The following is a 17855-nucleotide window of genomic DNA, read 5'->3' as shown; positions in this document are numbered from 1 at the left end:
CCAAAAGTATCCAGATACCACTTCAAACTAGTGAATGAGTTCAAAAGTGTCCAGCCACCCCTTCACATTAGTGAATGAGTCCAAATGTAGTTGGACACCTCTTAAGGTGCACCCATTGCTGTGTTTGGCTGTAAATCTCCATTTAAAAAAAAAACACTAACCAATAGAAAGTGATACTTTTGAGCAGCCATGAGCACATTAGGCTGAGGTCATCGTTCTCTGTAGTGATGGAGCTCCTCCTATGTATTTGGGATGGGTTAGAGTGGCAGAACTAATCATCCAACATCAGCACATGACCTCACATGACCTGCAGCAGTAATATGGTTGAAACACTCCCTGTTAATACTCTTGATTTCAGAACAAGGACAAGCAGGGCGGGCAGGTGTCCACAAACATTTGGATGTGTGTATAATTCCAAATCTATAATTTGTGGACATACAGTGTAGATATAACCATTGCATGTACTACAGAATTAACCATTTTAAACTTTTAAACTTACCATTAGGAATTTTACTGTATAGTTTTAAACATACACTCTTAATACTAAAGGGTTCTCTATAATTTCTTTTGTAAAAGCAATGGTTGCAAGAACCATTTGGATGCTTAATGGTTCTTTGCCTGATTAAAGGATTCTTCTGGCTTTTTATAGAAGGTTCTTGTAAAAAAAATGGTTGTATATAGCACCAGAAATGGCTCCACTATCGTTACAAGCCAAAAAACCCTTTACAGTACTAGTACTAGACTCCTTACTGCTTAGATGTTTTAATGCAAGCTTTATTAAGCACATCTCTGACTACACAATGCATTTTTTCCTCTATCTCTCTATCTCTCTCTAGATCCCTATCTCTCTCTATCTCTCTAGATCTCTCTGTCCCAGTGGTCTGACACACATAATCTCTCTCTCACTCTCTCCCCTCTTAAAACTGAGGGGAACAGCGAGACATAAAAGGAGACTGATTACTCTTAGTCATACACCCCCCAGGACAAACCAGGGAGAGGGAGAGAAGGAGAGTGAGGGAGCAACTGAAAGAGTTACAGAGGAAGGGAATGGGCAGAGAGAGACAGAGAGAGAGAGAGTTGTGAGGGGTGGGGGGAGATGACGTGTGTACTGGCAGTTATGTAACTGTGACTGAACGTTGCATATGTCATAGCTGGAAGGTTACTGAGGGTGACATGAATACCACACATTCCCTCGGCAGTCATGTGCCTCATACTTCCACTGCCTTCACTCCATTGACCTAGAACACTACACACACACACACATATTCACATTTTGCCTGACTACATAAGCTTTATTAAAGGTTATACCATCTATGAACAATCAAATATAGCTCTGTTAACTACTATAAACTCCACATTTTACCCCCTTTGCATTCACATCACAATATAACCCGAACGCCATGAGAACTTCATATATAGAGGCATTTTTTTCAATGTTTTTTAATATATTTGAAAATAAGACATATTTAGACATATTTACTAGATCAATATTATGTGATGGAGGTAAAATAACTACACCAATAAAACTTAAAAATCCTTAGTAAAATGTAATTAATAAAATTCATTAATACAATGTTCTATTACACCCTATGCCTAAATAGCTGGTATTTCCCCCTTTGACTTAAAAATCCTCATCAGATGATTATGACAATTGTCCCCCAGTCTCTGACTTTGACTCCTCCATGCTAAAGTCTTTCAGCTGTGTGATGTTTCAGCTTCAGTGTTTGTACAGACGGTCTCACATTTTAGAGTGGATTCTATGATGAAGAGCTTGCCAGACCCTGCTGCCCCAAACCATTACATTTCCACCTCCATGCTGCAAAGTTATGATATGGGCTCTTGTGCTCAAATGTTGTGTCCAAATAATTAAATTTTGGATTCATTTATCCAAAGCACATTGTTCCAAAAGGCAAACTCAAGAGTTGCTCAGATGTTTTGCTTTTGCAATAAGGGTTTTCTCCTTGCACACCTACCATGAAAATCAAACTTGTTTGGTCTCTTTCTGATGCTTTCGGATGCTGTACTTTGACGTCAGCTGTGGCAGGGGCTACATGTAGGTCCTATGATGACATTTTAGGGTTGTTGGAGACTTCTTTATGTATCTTGCCATCTACTTTAGCGGACAGTGGAACCCCTGATTTCTAAGCGTTCTTTTTAAACCCCTTCCAAGAACCTTTTTTCTGAAGGTCTCAGAGAGCTCTGTGGATCTTACCATGGTGATACCACTCACTTCAACTGTGATTAAATAGGAGGATTAAAGCCAAAGTCCTATCTAATGACGTTCTAGTCGGCTGCAGATAGTGTGAATATAGTAATAAATGTGGGGGTGTCCTAAAAGGTAAATAAAAGATTTACTTTTAAATCCAACCAAGTAGCTAGAACTCCTTATGACATAATGCTACCAGCACTGGGAGGGTGAATGCTAGACATGCTCCTGCTAAATCCCATGAAGCACCACCGCATCTTTTCAAACTGCCGCTAATGCAATGCGATTGGAGCTCCACATGCTTGGAGGAGAGCACAAACTGTCAATTCATGGGGGGAGATTGGGGGGAAAAGCAGGGAGATCCTATCCATCCAGAGAAAGCAAGGCCAATTATGCCTACTGGACTCCCAGCCTAAGATGGCATATTCATAGTATGGATAGCAAACAGCCTGTTTTCTGTACAAGGATGTCATTGTTGGTGGTAATAACTCATATGTTACAATTGCAGCAGACTGAGATAAGCTTACAAATGCTGGCGTATTGCTCTAATATAGACAGTCTGCAATAAATTAGTATGTGGATGAGTCTTATGTTTCCCTGCTGTGTCTGTCGAACACGGTCATAGACCTTATTTTACAGGGTTCATAGTGCTCTCAGCATGGTATTCGACTACAAACACGGCTCAGTCACACAGAAATGGGCCTAATTAACCATGTTTTCCACACACAGATTTTGTCCAACTGTAGACAGCATTAGCTATTAGATTGGGCTGTATGGTACAGTACAGTTGCACAGTTCTCACTTTGGTTTGGTTTGTCTTGATAGATAATTTATATTATAACGCAAAAACCTCATAACTCCAATTTGCAGGAGAAGTCAATTATTAACAGATTATATTCCAAGTGGACTATATTGGTCCATTTATCATGAAATTTTTAAACAATGTAAAGAAAAGCTGCAAGATTCACATTATGTCAAAAGAATGGTGGTACAAGGTTCTTGCGTGACAGCAGTGATATGCTGCCACCTTAATGCAAATGAAGTTAATCAGCAAAACAGTAAATCTCATTAAATGTCCTCAGTTCCAATGAGAATTGCTTATAGCTTATGTGTTGGCTTCAATCAAGCCAATAAGTTTTCTTCAGCCGTGTTTTCACGTGATACGGTTTATTACTGTATTTTCTATGGACCGCTGAATATAAAAGCTTCCTGTTTGTAATGAATGACCCTTGTCTTCCTCAGTAAGCCCAACCACTTTAGTCAATAATTTCCCATTCAGCTGTAAACCTGAGTAGAAAGACTTGATGGCCAGCTTATGCTGAAAGACACACACACACAAACACACAAGGACAAACATGTACACATACACACTTGGCATTATGAGATCCAAAAAATATTCAACATATTCAACATATTCAATATATCAACTTTCGAATAATGAACTGATTACACCACCAAACTCAAGGGATTCAATAAAATGGGGAACCCCCCAGATATCTGCGCACTGCCTGTTGATTGGTAAAAATTAAACTGCCATGACTGGATGCAGTGATGCTTTTTTTGTTTGTTTTTTGTTTTTTTTACTTCCCAATTTTATCAAGCAATTTCTCACCTGCTAACTATAACTCACCCATCACAGGATCCTACCTGCACTGAAAGAGTGAAGGCTAACACATTTTCCTTCTCTGAGACACGTGAAGCACCACCATAACTTTTCAAACTGCTAGGACATCACTGGAGCTCAACATACTGGAAGGAAATGCCAACTGCTAATCTGTGATGTCAGCTAACAGCGGTGGATAGCTTTCCTCTGGGGAAACCCAACCCACCCAACCACCCAGAGAGAGTGAGATAAATGGGCCACCTGGGAGCCAGCAACACTTTTCTTGTTTATCACGTGTCACTATTCGTTTAAACCACTCTGAGTTCAAATTAATATTGTCTCCATACAAACCACAAAAGATGATCAAAGGTCTGGTAGAAAATGTACTACGAATGTCCCGATAAGGTTATTTTGAAACCCTGTCCGAGTCTCTTAATGCTGAGTATCAGCTGATGCCGATACCGATCCAATCCGATCTTTGTGTTCAGTGCTGGTTTAAAAACTAAGACAGGCGTGTGGTTCTACTGCTGTTAAAACAGACTGTTTCTGTGAAAGTTTTTATGAATGCCACTTTAAGAACACCACAAGGTGCTCTGAACATGTGGTAAAAACAAAGATTTGGAACTAGATTGCGAAGACAATACCCAGTGGATTGAATTGGATTACCCCTGGATCCCTACTTTGTACAACTGAGTGCAGTTACACCAACAGAATTAAGAAACTGCTGCTAAACTGATTCCTGCTCTATGCAGATCTGATTCTATGTCCTAAAGCAGAAAACATTAAACATGTATATGTCTGTAGATTGAAGCAATGCCAAGACATTTTAAAGTGAATGTAAGGCGATGATTAGCATACAGATAATTTACCTGAGGACCAGCCTCACAGAAAGCTTCTAGCTCAGTGGTTCTCAGTGTCAGTTCTAAGTACACCCACATCCTCTACAGGCCACTATACACATGACTCAGCCATGATGGCCTTGATAACTAGCTAATGAGTTGAATCAAGTGTTTTTATTGCATGAAAACACTAAACTAGGAAATGCAGGAGTGCAACGGATATGCTCACACCTCCCTGAACTATCATACTGTAGATATCGGAGGTGAGTTACGGGCAGCTGGGTGTTTTGCAGTGAAAGTAAACAGTTGCGAATAAACTGTTTTGCTACGGTGTCGTGAATCCTTTATGCCCTTATCAGCTGATCACCAAGTGTCATTTAGCATTAGGACGTCATCTGTTTGGCTACATTTGGCAGCGGTGCACAGGTGATGTTAACATCTCATTTGAAACAGGAGCATCCTCTGGACCTTCTGCTTACATCCGATGTTATTATGACAAGCGGAAATCCTTATTGGTCCAAATGATGCGCTTTGCAAATCAGTGACTGAAATTCGAGGCTATTGGCTATTGTGTAACCACGTGTAACCTGTTGACTTTTCCAAAAAGGAAAAGGGAAGAATAACTTCCTTATTTGTTGAAGGAGGTTAAAGCTAGAACGCCAACGCTGCAAGAAAATAAGGAGGTGAAAGGCTCACAAAGTACAGTAGAGTACAGTAAAGCATGTTGCGCTGCGTCCTCTGGTGGCAGTTCTTCTGGTCAAAAGTTCAGTACTCGTAAGGATGTGCTTTCTGACACTGTATGGGCACTAATATAACTTTATAGTCAACAATGTCATCCAGTGTCAAGTACCACACCAGTCAGACGATTACAGATTAATAAATGATTAGTGAATGTGTGACGATTTAGGCATTTGAATGATGTTAACTGGTGTAGTATAAGCTAGCATGACTCGGTAAACTTGATAACAGGGCTCCCAAGCGGTGCAGCTGTCTAAAGCATCGGATTGAACCTTGGTGATGCCACAGCCATTTGAAGCTGGGACTCCCCAACAGCACAATTGGACCTGTCTTTCTTTAAGAGTTCACTTCCCGCTCCGTCACTTAGTGCGATGCTAACCAGTGTGGCTGTTTGATAGCTGATGTAACACAAATAGTCATTCATAGCCCTTCTCTAAGTCTGCACAACCGCCCAATGACTGAGGATAAGAATTCGATATGACAAAAATATTGGAGAGACAATTTATGGGGAGACAATAATAATAAAAATGACTAAACAGACTGAAGACACCAAACATGTCCTTCCAGGTTGACTGCATTTGGCAAAAAGGGGGTAAATTGTGTTCATTTGCTTATTTGTGGAACATGAAGACTGCAAATTTGCTCTTTTCTTGGCATCCTCATCATCCTCTCTACGTCTTGGCATCTCCGGTTGCACCCTGATTGACCCATGTACTGACCCTATCCTCTGTCTCCATTTATAGGCTATAGGCATTAAGGGCTATATAAGTGACAGTTCAACCATGTGTGGATCCACACTCCTGGGCGACTATATCCCAAGCACAACAATGGCTTTATACACATGATACATTTTAGATAGTAATACTATTGGCATCATACGCTGGGACAGTAGTGTGATTGGAAAGCAACATCACATGACATCACATGAGGCTTGTGATGTGGGTGTTCCATATGTGGTGTCATAATGGCATCTATTCAGGATCAAAATAGGGGGTTACTGCATTCTAAAGGCTTTTTATTGGCAGTGGAGCGAAATTACACTCGTTCAGGACCACAGGGCAAAAAGGAACAACACAACACAACTACACAAGGCTACATAAAATGAAACATAAATGTTCAACCACAGAACCAGACACAGCACTGCAGTCATATAAGGCAATGACATACAGATACTCTGCAACCAAACTGAGAATTCCAGAACTACACAGCAAACAAACCAATAAGATGTAATGAGTATTATACCTGTTGGGATAATCAAACTATTTACAAGATGTGGGCCAGTAGAGTCCACTTTAACACCATTATGATGCTCAGTAAAGTCCATAAAATTGAAGTGGGAATGGTTAGCATGGCAGCATTACACAAGTGTCCCATTCCCATAGGAGGACTCACCTTTCCATGCTACTCTGCTCATCAAGTTTGGGGACACTGCCTTCTTTTTAATATTTTTGACAGAAAAACTTACCATCTTACCATCTTACACTTCCTGATGCCTGAACCACTGATTTACCATAGTTTCAAAGAGGACTTGGCCAAGGTATATTTTTAAAAATCCATGCAGGGTGTTGTGGGGCCAAAAGAGTTACCAAAAAGGAGCAAATCAGATTTGCCACTATTTTACCATCATCAATATTACATAAAGGACATGCATCCACTTAAAAAAAAACATACTTAGTCTCAAATGTTCTTTAACCACCTGAAACATAGGTGGGACACTTATGAAATGCATGACTTCTGATGAGTTTCTTAATCGGAGATAGAAAATGTGCATTTATTAAAAATGTTTTGAAAAGCTTGGTGATGATAAACAACGTATGAAATAAACTCAGCACAACTAGCGCAAGTATCATAACAAATGAACTCTTTAACTACGTCAGCCCCTGCTGGGCTTCCACATGGAGCTGTTTGTCAGACATGTCACGGTTCGTTGGAGATGCTAACGTGATTTTTACGGCTGTGTTTACGACCGCAGAGGCCCGTGCAGCATGGAGAAGGTGATAATGACAGAAGATTTGCCACAACTCAAGTCTTTGCCTTATCAGCCAAAGGGCAGTGAGCAGCCTGTGGAGTGTTTTTCTGGGTTTTCCTGCAACAAATCGCTTCGTTATCGCAGCACCTCCTGCCTTATCTAACGACTTGGAGCACTGTGAGCGCTGGCCTTTGATAAAGGTTGGTTGTTTTGTTTCTTTTATCACGTTATTCAAAAAGAACTACTTTTCCCATCATGCAGCAGGGGAATCGAGTGAATGTAGGTCAGAATCTGACCTCTGCCCCCTAAGGTGGAAAGGCTGGCAGATGGAGATCAGAAAGGAAAAGCAGAGAAAGGATTGAGGTGGGGAGCATTTCAGTCGTCCGTGAAATGAAAAGATTAGTAGCAAAGGCGGACCGGTGTTCAAGGAAGCTTTGTAAAAGTGGAAACTAGTGATGACTGAAATGAAAGCCACCCTTCACAGACTGAACGTCAGGGGCTTTTTTAACATACAAAGAAACACATTATGCAAAATACAACATATTAATAATAATAATAATAACAACAATGACAAGACATTTAAAGAATGTATCATTTTTATCGCATGTAATTACCAGCCAAAGCGTCCGTCAGCATACCAGTGTGCTGAAAAAATAGGAATTATATTATCAAAAATGATAGCATTGCTACTCCGTAACATAAAATTTTAAAAGAATAAGGCTAACAGTCAGTAAAATCCTTTGTTAGCCACTTTAGCATGTGAGGGTGGGATACTGATCTAGTTGTGAGTGGCATATGTAAGATAAATATATGCAAAGAACGGAGATAAAGATAGGTGAAAAGGTCTCTTCCTCCTGTCATCCCTGAGCACTGAGGTAACACATAGGTCATCTTGATAAGAGGCTTTCAACAAAGACAGTAAAAAACATTTCACAAGTCTGAACACCCCTGTTTTTAAATTTCTATTTTATTTGTTGGAATAAACATATTGGAGAAATTTGATAAAAATGAATGCGCATATAAAAATTATGGCATATTTACACTGACAAAATCAACAACACATAGAGTTTGACCAGCGGTCCATAGTGCAGGGTTTATTATGTGATTTTACAGCCATGACCCATGGGTAGCTACCATACCATTAGCCTGCAGTAAAGCTTCACCTTGGTTGTGATAAAGCAATGGTGAGTAAACAAGCAATTTCTTTATTTTAACTGAAGGTATTTTTCATATATGGGGCTCTGTAAAGACTACTTATGTCAGAAGGGAAAGAGAGAAAGAGAGAGATCCTGGAAGAACATTCATCAAGTTTCATAACCCTTGATTGAAATATAAGGAAGGTCAGTACAGATTAGATTGCACACTATGACTTGGTTTCCTGGATAAGAATGCGTTTCTTTAGAAATCAATACAGAGTTTGTCCCTCTTCTGCTGCAGTAACAGCCTCTACTCTTATGGGTAGACTTTACATATACATTACAGATGATGGGGCATTGTTGTGAGGAAGATTTGATTGCATTCAGACACACTGAAGAGCATCAGTGAGTTGAGGTTCTGACGTTGGATAATCAGTTCTGCCATTCCAACTCAACCCAAAGGTAAGTTCCACAGGTTCCACAGCCCAATGCTGGGGGGCTTTATACCTCCCTCTAACTGACGCTCGGCATAGGACGCGGTGACCCTAGGATCATGTGCAGTTTCTGCAGATCGTCCTGTTCTGTTGGTCAATGTTTTTCTACGGAGATTATACAAGCTGTGCAGGCGCAACTGAACACCTGTGACTGCAGTGCACTTTAAGGGGTGTCTGGATACTTTTAGAGATATAGTGTAACATATGGTTTCAGGGACTGAAGCAGTCAACACATTTACTTGTAGTGCTGATCAATGTGCAGCAACCCTGAATGACAATTCATATGATAAATACATAAATAAACACTTCTTCACTTCCTTTCAGTTGGTTCCACTGTCCACTGATGAAGTCATTTTGCAATGTTTTTCAGATGATTATCTCTGATGATCATAAGAGTTACATGCTTCCACAAAAGAGTATGTGCTTACTTCCTGGTGTCGACTCAGTAGATCTTTATTGTGCCATCTCAGGAATCTGAAAACGAAACCCACTGGCCGCACAATTTCAGCGCCAGGACAGAAACATTTACCAGTTCACACAGAACAAACCTGCGAAAGCGATCCATCTGTTTAGTTAAACAGTAACCTGTTGACCAGATCAGCACTAAACTGTCAACCTCAGTCATAACCAACTTGCCACGTTAGCATAGCCACAACAAAGAGACCACATGACCTAGAAACTCTAGCTTTGAGCTGAGACTAACACTGAATGATGCACTTTCAGTCAATGAAAGTGATGACTTTAACATAAAATTTAGTTACAAAATGAACACCCACATTCTAACACAAAGTACTATCCATAATTAATGGCTAATAAAATTATCCATAATGATTTTTTAATACCATTAATATCCAGAATGTACTTTATATCAGTTTTTACTTTTATTTGTTAGGCTTTCATCTACTTTAAAGTCATGGATTGTTCTGCTTTCATAGCATATGTAAAGATTCTGAGTGTTAAATTGCGTTATACTTGGTATTATTTTGATTGTAGCTTCATACTGAATATAAATATAATGTTTGTGACTGCGTTATAACTATTTTTATTATTAATTAATAAAAAAATCAAACTCAGAATGGGTTATAACTGTGACTCAACAACCAGCCTTACTGCTTCTATATACCTCTGACCCTCTCTCTCTCTCTCTCTCTTTCTCTCTCTCTCTCTCTCTCTGTGAAGCAGAAGTGAACTGACGCAGGGCTTGAACATTCAGCACAGTTCTGTTAGAGAGCAGGCCCAGGGAGGAAGATGGGGCTTTTAAAGAAACAGAGCTCTCCTCTACGTGCTTTTAGCTTTAGCTTTAGCTACCTCTCTGGCCCATTTCTGCCTGCCTGGTCTCGCCCCACTGCCTGCCTGGGCACTGCTGGAGCTTAAGCTTGCAGGCCATGGCCCAGTAACCCAGATTCACCAGCACAGGAGCTCCGTAACAGCCCCGTTACCTAACACACACACACATACACGCACACACCTTGTAAAATTAGAAGAAAAAGCTCTGATCTTCCCGCGTTCATTTAAGGTCATGACTGATCAAGTCTTCTGCCGCTAGCTCTTCTGAAGAGCGGCTGAAAGGACATGATTAAAGAGCCTCCCACTCAAAGCAAAGTAGGGGCGACTGGTTCGCTAACAGAGAGAGAGAGAGAGAGCGAGAGCGAGAGAGAGAGAAAGAGAGAGAGAGGTTATGAAAAAGAAAAGACTATCATCCTAATTGGTTAAACAGGAGTGGGGCTCATTTGAACGTCTGATTCTAAGAAGGTAACGGATCATCTATTGTTAGAATTGGCTAGACGCCATTGTTGCGTCATAATTAGAACTCTGGCTTCTGCTCATTCTAGTCGAAAGGTCTTCAAAGGTAATTTCAGCAGTAATTAAAAAATAATCTGTATATTTGGTGAGGAACACTCTGTTCTAGAGAATCCTGTGGTAGGGAAAGGGACCAGATATCTGAAGAGTTTACCGTCTTTAAAACATCCCTCACATAACCCTATTACACCACATAGTTATGAATACACTATCTGATAGTTTCTCATTGAATTTGTGGTCTAGAGCATTTGTAAACTCCATACATTTTGGCGGGGTAAATGCAGGTTGCTGTAAAGCAAAGAATAGTCCCCTGGCCTGACATTTTTCTAGATTTGCCACTATTTTACCATCAACACCACATATAAAACTAAAAAAAGATGCATGTAGGTTCACTGGTGGTTTTGGATAGTAAATAAAATGGCTACATTTATGTTGTAGTCATGGAGATCCTATCACCACCACTATACAGAAATCGGAGTCTGTAATTTTCTCTACAAAACCGTTTCACACCAGACCCCACTCTGAATGACTGTTTACATCTCAACCACTCAATTATGTGGAACGCCTGGAAATTCGGACTGAAGGGTTCATGTACAAACTGTCAACCGTTAACACAGTGTTTGCTACCAAACCTCCTTGCATCTAGAATAGTGGAGGTCTGCATGGTTAACAACATAGCCCATAGTAACCGCTGAGCAAAAAGGGGTTGTTTTTACTTGCAGAACAATTAAACCAGGTAAACAACCAGGTCTGGATTCAAAAGTTTTAGTTGTTTAGTTTGCATGTCAAAATATGATACTCATCATGTTTTGTGAAAAAGTGTTTAAGTATTGCAATATAATGCTTTTACCCATATCGACCACCCCTAAATGAACGTTCCATTGTGCAGGATTAACATTGATTACCAAATAAAGACCAAAGAGAAGCTCAGAGATGGAAGCAGAGAGTGAGGAGAGTGGTACAGATGATATGCTGGTTCTTTCTCTCTCTCTCTCTCTCTCTCTCTCTCTCTGTATTTTAGACCTAAACCCCCATTGTGTTCATCTCTATTGTAAATACAGCTGAACTAAATCCATCTGAATGAACTGAATTGGTTGCTATGGGTGATGGGCACGCTGAATGCTTTACCTTGTCTCAAAATACCACTTCACCTCAGAGATCCATCCTTGCACGTTGTGATTTTGAAATACCAGTATGTCAGTAGGGCATTTCTCTACACATTTTAGTGCATAATTATGCATATTTACATCTAGACAATATAAATGTTTGCCATGTGACCAGGGGTGCCAAGACCTGTTTATACAATCGTCTGGTGTATGAGAGGGCTTATGCCCTCAAGAATATACTAAAAAAAATAATAAATATAATTTAATATAAATTTAAAATAAATAAAAGCAGGGCAATACCATGCACTATGAAATAGAATAATACAGTGTAACGCAATATAGCTATCCAATCAGGAGCCTTTCACCACAGAACTGACCAAACAGACGCTGCAATCACTGAAGGGAGGTTGCAGGGCAGCTCAATGCAAACAGACATCAAGCCTAAATAAATTCAGTAATCATGTTTCTGTGTCCATCAGCAACTCAGAAGAGAGTAAATTATGGAAGAATATATTTTAGCATTTGCTATCTGTGAAATTAAAAAATAAACTGTACTGGCATGTTTCAGATTCAGGCTGCAGTGGATTATTAAAGAGTGCAGGTCAATATTTTAGCCTACAGCAGCCTAAAAATAAACTTTGTCCAGCAGATGGCGCTTTAGCTCTGAGCCACTGGCTCTCGTGCATTTTTCAAAGACCTGCTGAAAGCAGGACACCAGGACAGTTTCTGGTAAATGAGCAGAGAAATGCTGGCTGACACTAACATTTTAACTAACAAGTATGCACTTTTCCAGGCACACTTTTTTACTCAGATACTTTTCCCCTCTCCTCTAATTGTCAGAAATTCCACAGGCGTACATCGATGATGGAAAAGGAAAAATACATGCTAGTCTGTGTCTGTGGAAAGTTAACATCTTCAAATCTTCAAAAAGTCCAACAGTGCTCCGCTGAGAGATCTGTGAATTTATGATCAAAAACAGAATCCATTCGAAGGACGTCCAGTCAGAAGGAGCAACTGGAGGCCGCAACCGGTGGAATTAGTTCTTGGAATTGGAATCGAACTGCATTAGACTTTAGATATTCTCAGTTTTTTCCTAACATGTTTTCCAGCAGAATTCTCAAATAGGAATTACGGAAGGCCGCAGAAATGCATGGCTTCATGTTTTCCCCCACTGACATGTGGCCTGACATTTTCAAAAGCTGCTGATGATGGAGATAAATAGGTTGCCATCTCTAGTGCATTAAAACCACTCCAAAACCTTGTGCTACCTCCAAGTCACATTAGGTTTCACCACATTTCATGGAACTGCCGCAAATGCAACGTCAAGCTCAACACGCTCGGAGGAGAACCCTACCTGCCAATGCTGTTAAATCAGCAGCAGAGACATCACACTACCCACCCAGAGAGAGACAGAGGTCAGTGATATTCCCTGGAAGTTCCAGCCACAGATGCTGGATTCTAATTTGATGAGTTGCCATGCACTTGACTTGTTAGGCCTTGTCATGTACTGCTTGACATTGATTACAATAAGAATGATACACTGATAGACAGCAGACGCCAGCACATGGCATTGCAGTAAAATTCATAAAAGCCTGTCATGAGGAACTAATCGCTGTCAGTTTGCATTCAGGGCTGCACAATTCAGCTATAAAGATATAGCAGGGGAGCAACTGTCTGGATGTTTTCCTGCTCCCATCGAACCCACGAATGCACCCACAACAAACCAGCAACATAAATTACATGCAAATGCCAACATCTGTTCACTGTCTTTGGTTATTTAGCAGGTTATTTAGGCTTATTCTGGCCATAACCAGAATAAGCAGCCTTCTTTTTTTCCAGTCTTGCTGACGAATGTCTGCATACTTTGGTTCATGCATAATGAAGTGGGTTCCTCTGGTCAAAGTCTGTTTGTACTCTGGTGCTCCTAAATCAACATTGTGTTCACATTGTTTTAAAAACAGCAAGCCAATGCAAGTGTTTTGCATGCACTGTAAAACCTTGATAGTTCCCTTCTGGATATTATCAATACTTCCATTACTTCCATAGATTCCCCTTGTGCCACCAAAACAGCTCCACCACGGCCTGCACTCAACACATTGAGCAGTTTCTTCCTACAGTACGTCCACAGCAAACCATGTAAAACATGTATTCATACTTTTTTCTTCTTCACACATATTAAAACATGACATGCAAATGCCAATGTACCTTCAGACGTCCACAAGATCATCTTTAATTATTTATAGAATAATTATATATATTAAGGGGCATGACGAGAACAAGCCTGAACCCCTTATATATATATATATATATATATATATATATATATATGTGTGTGTGTGTGTATATATATATATATATGTATATATGTGTGTATATGTATATAAAAGGGATTCAGGCTTGTTCTCGTTATGCCCCTCAAAAAAGTCTGAGGGATCTGTCCTTTATTCTCCATGCATATCAATTGTAGGTGATTTTCTGACTGGTTCACCACAGCATTAAGGTTTAGGATTAGGTTTATAGTGATGTTAAGGTAAAGTGTATGACTATAGTCAATAGTTAAAATATTTAAGAGACATTAAGTTCAATGAAAGTTAAGGACATATATATAATAATATATATATATAATATACTATCATATAACCCTAACTATAATGAACAGTGATACATTAATAAGGACTATTTATTAAGCATCATCATCATCATCATCATTATTATTATTATTATTATTATTATTATTATTATTATAGATTTATAACTGAATCCTTCATAGCAGTTATTGAAGTAAGTCGTAGTAAGTCGTAGCTTTTAATAACAGTTCTGTAGTTTAAGGGCTTAAATCCTCAGTCCCTCGGACCTTCTCCAGCGCTTCTTCCTCCAAACAGCTGAAGACAGACAGGTCAGGATAAACACTCTTAAGCTGCTCCATAAAAGTAAGGGTCATAAATAAATATACTTAAAAAAAGCATCAGAAAGCATTAACATGGAAGCATGTAACGCACACACACACACACACACACACCCTACTTGGTGAACTTTTTTTTCTCTGGGCGAAATCGAGGGCATGACGTCACTGCAGCCGGCTCCCGAGACTCCAGCCATGTGTTACATAACCGGCCACCTTTTAAACCATTGCCTTTATACTGTCGCTATAAACTCATCAAACATTCACACATACAAACACACACATACATGAAAGCACACACACACACACACACTATCTCCCCCTCTCTTCGTTTTCACCGTTGCTTGAAGTTGTCACGGAGCAGCGGAGAGTCATTGTGCCGTTAAAGCACAGAAACCAGGGCAGTATAACGCTGCTCTACTTTTACTCCAGTGGAAAATAAAACCAGCACAAGTCCAGCGTGTCATGCAGCGAGACGATGAATGTGAAGTTCATGATCATATCTGTGCAGAAAGGTGTCATTCATGCTACTATATGAGTCTAAATGTGTAGTTTATACTGGCTACAGCACGTGTATAAATGAGGGGGGTTATGCCAGTGTCTCTATATGAGCTTGTCATTTATGCCAATATCTGCGTAACAATCGTGTCGCTCATGCTGGCATTTGTGTAGTCTGCGCGAGCTAATGTCTGCATTTAACACAGCAGTCTTCATTTGTCTGGAGGCTAAACCACTCGAACACTGATTTAGGGCTAAAAGTAACAGCACTTTAAGTCACAGCCACAGTGATTTTTAGGTCAAAGCCAAAAGCTAATCTTAAGAAATAAGTGTTAGCAACAAGCTAAGTAAGCGTTATGAAAAATCACCTCGCGCGCAGTTAATACCGCTCATTAATTAGCGAAGCACTTTAAATAACTCAACTTTTTACAACACAAAACAACCTAAACAGCTTTCAAATTAAAACAATACCAAGACGAAAAGCCAAATCAGCATCAATGTGCTTGACCTCGTAACACACTTCTCTCATTAAAAAAAAGAATAATAACAAAAAACAGCATTAGAATAAGCCACTGTACTCACCCCAACACGCCGTGCACAAACCCAGATTCAGGTACAAAGTCGTGCTGAATGTGTGAGTCTCTGGCTGGAGGAGGGAATTTTTTATTATTAATTTTTTTCCCTCTTGCCTCCCTCTTTGCCTTTTTTACTCATGAAAAGCGAGTTACATAACTGGCACCGTTTCTGCGGGCAGTGAGTGACTTTCTTTTTTTTTTTTTCTTCATTCACTGATGTTCATTTTCCAACGCGCACGCACCTCGCTCTTTACGTCATCGCCCCGTCCCTTCTCATGGCCTAAAAAGGGAAAAGGAGGCGTGGTCAACGAGGGAGCGGGAGTCCAGATTGGTTAAGAGAAAGAGCTAGGAGAGGGCGTTATGTTATTATGTATTTCCCACCTGTATTCGGTGGCTCCGCCCACCAGCGCTAGCGTTGGCTAGTAGTTTATACTTGCACGCAGTTCGCCGTACTAGAACGCGTTTAGGGCTGGTGGGCGGGGTTTTGGAAACCTCAGTTACCCAATCCGAGCGGGGCCTTGACGGAATTCTGGTGGGAACAAAAAAGCTAACGCTCTCTTTCTCTCTCGCTCGCTCTTTTTGAACGGCGGCCAGTAAATGTCATCGGCGGAGAATTAAGGACGGCGTGTCTTTATGACTCTCTCTCTCTCTCTCTCTCTCTCTCTCTCTGTCTCTCTCTCCCTATCCTTTCGCTCTATCTTACAACAGATTTCATTCAGAGTTTCAGATTTCAATTAGACTTAATATTTGTATTTTTGCCATTGTAATTATTTCTAATACTATTATTATTATTATCATCATCATCATCATCATCATCATCATCCAGTCTCTGCTGCACATATTGACGTGGGAGTTCAGTGGGCAGGTTATGTAAAGGGCTGCTGTTTCGTAAGACGAGTTCATATATTTATTTATTTTCGTTGGCTTTGATTTAACTGAGGCCGTGTGGAGGGGACCTCGGCCGTGACGTCATCACCAACATTGATCCCACCCTCCCTTCATATGATTAAAGACGGATTCATTCATTCATTCATTCATTCATTCATTCAAAAAGTAAAGTTGCCAGCATTACATCACCACTTCCGCCCATTTTAAGCACCGTTTTATCCTAAAAAAAGAGAGCAGTAACAGAATAAAGATAACGCTTCCTAGTCTTCTTCCTCATATTTTCCCCCAATAAAAACATCTTTGCTGTCTAATAAAGGTGAGGTTCGCCGCGCCAGTAACGGCTCGCCCTGCCGGTGTCGTTATGTAGGTCACGCGGTGACGCGGGAGAGGAGGAGTGGGAGGCAGTGCCGCGGCGCCTTCGTCACAATCTACGGTCCCAGGTGTATGTAACCAAACGTGTCAAGTCCAGCGCTTGTTAAGTTATTGTGACGAAACGGTTACAGTTTTTAAGGTGCCTACGTCACAATCAGCAGGTCTCTGCAGTTGGGAAAACGCATTCCATTCAGCTGCTTTTAAAGCTTTGGTGGTGAAACACAGTCAGAGCAGGGTGAGCTCTGGTGAACACAGTGCCCTTATTTGACATGTTAATTTTCCTTTGATTCATATGTTCTTAATGTTTAAAACAGAAAACATAATTTGGCCAAATAAACATTTTTTTAGAGTTAATCATATTGGGTTTATTCTTTTGGTCTGATTGTAAATAGAAATATATGGGCTAATTAACACAATGAATTGGGCACATTTATGAAATGTCATAATTGTATGAACCAAGAAGAACAAGCACTAGGACCGTTTTCCACTTCACACTAAATTTAGTGGTTGAACAGGAACAGGTTAAGTGCGACAGTTGACGCTTTGTGCTTTGTAGCTTTTGTCAGCCAATGACAACAACCATTACTCAACAAAGGTTAAATGCCAAACTCTGCAGTGCTGAATGAACACATACAGTGTTCATTTGTGTTTAGCTGGGCTTATATAAACACTGCAGGTATCACTCCAACACTGTAGGTGTTCATTCAGAGTGGGGCATGCACACTGTGG

At 40.2% G+C, this 17855-nt stretch overlaps 1 protein-coding gene across 2 annotated transcripts in view; it reads right to left on the bottom strand.

Annotated features, from left to right (window-relative positions):
• npas2 (neuronal PAS domain protein 2) overlaps window positions 1-16018 on the bottom strand; it is an 83799-nt gene extending 67781 nt beyond the window's left edge. For both annotated transcript variants that reach the window (XM_072676512.1, XM_072676539.1), the window contains exon 1: window positions 15874-16018. The gene's annotated coding sequence lies outside the window, so the exon portion shown is untranslated. The remainder of the gene's footprint in view (window positions 1-15873) is intronic.
• Window positions 16019-17855: the final 1837 nt, after the last annotated feature.

This window comes from Salminus brasiliensis, chromosome 1 (genome assembly GCF_030463535.1).
Source record: "Salminus brasiliensis chromosome 1, fSalBra1.hap2, whole genome shotgun sequence".
In the NCBI taxonomy this organism is placed as follows: domain Eukaryota; kingdom Metazoa; phylum Chordata; class Actinopteri; order Characiformes; family Bryconidae; genus Salminus; species Salminus brasiliensis.
The sequence above is the reverse complement of the archived record's forward strand: the minus strand, read 5'-3'. Positions and strand labels throughout refer to the sequence as shown.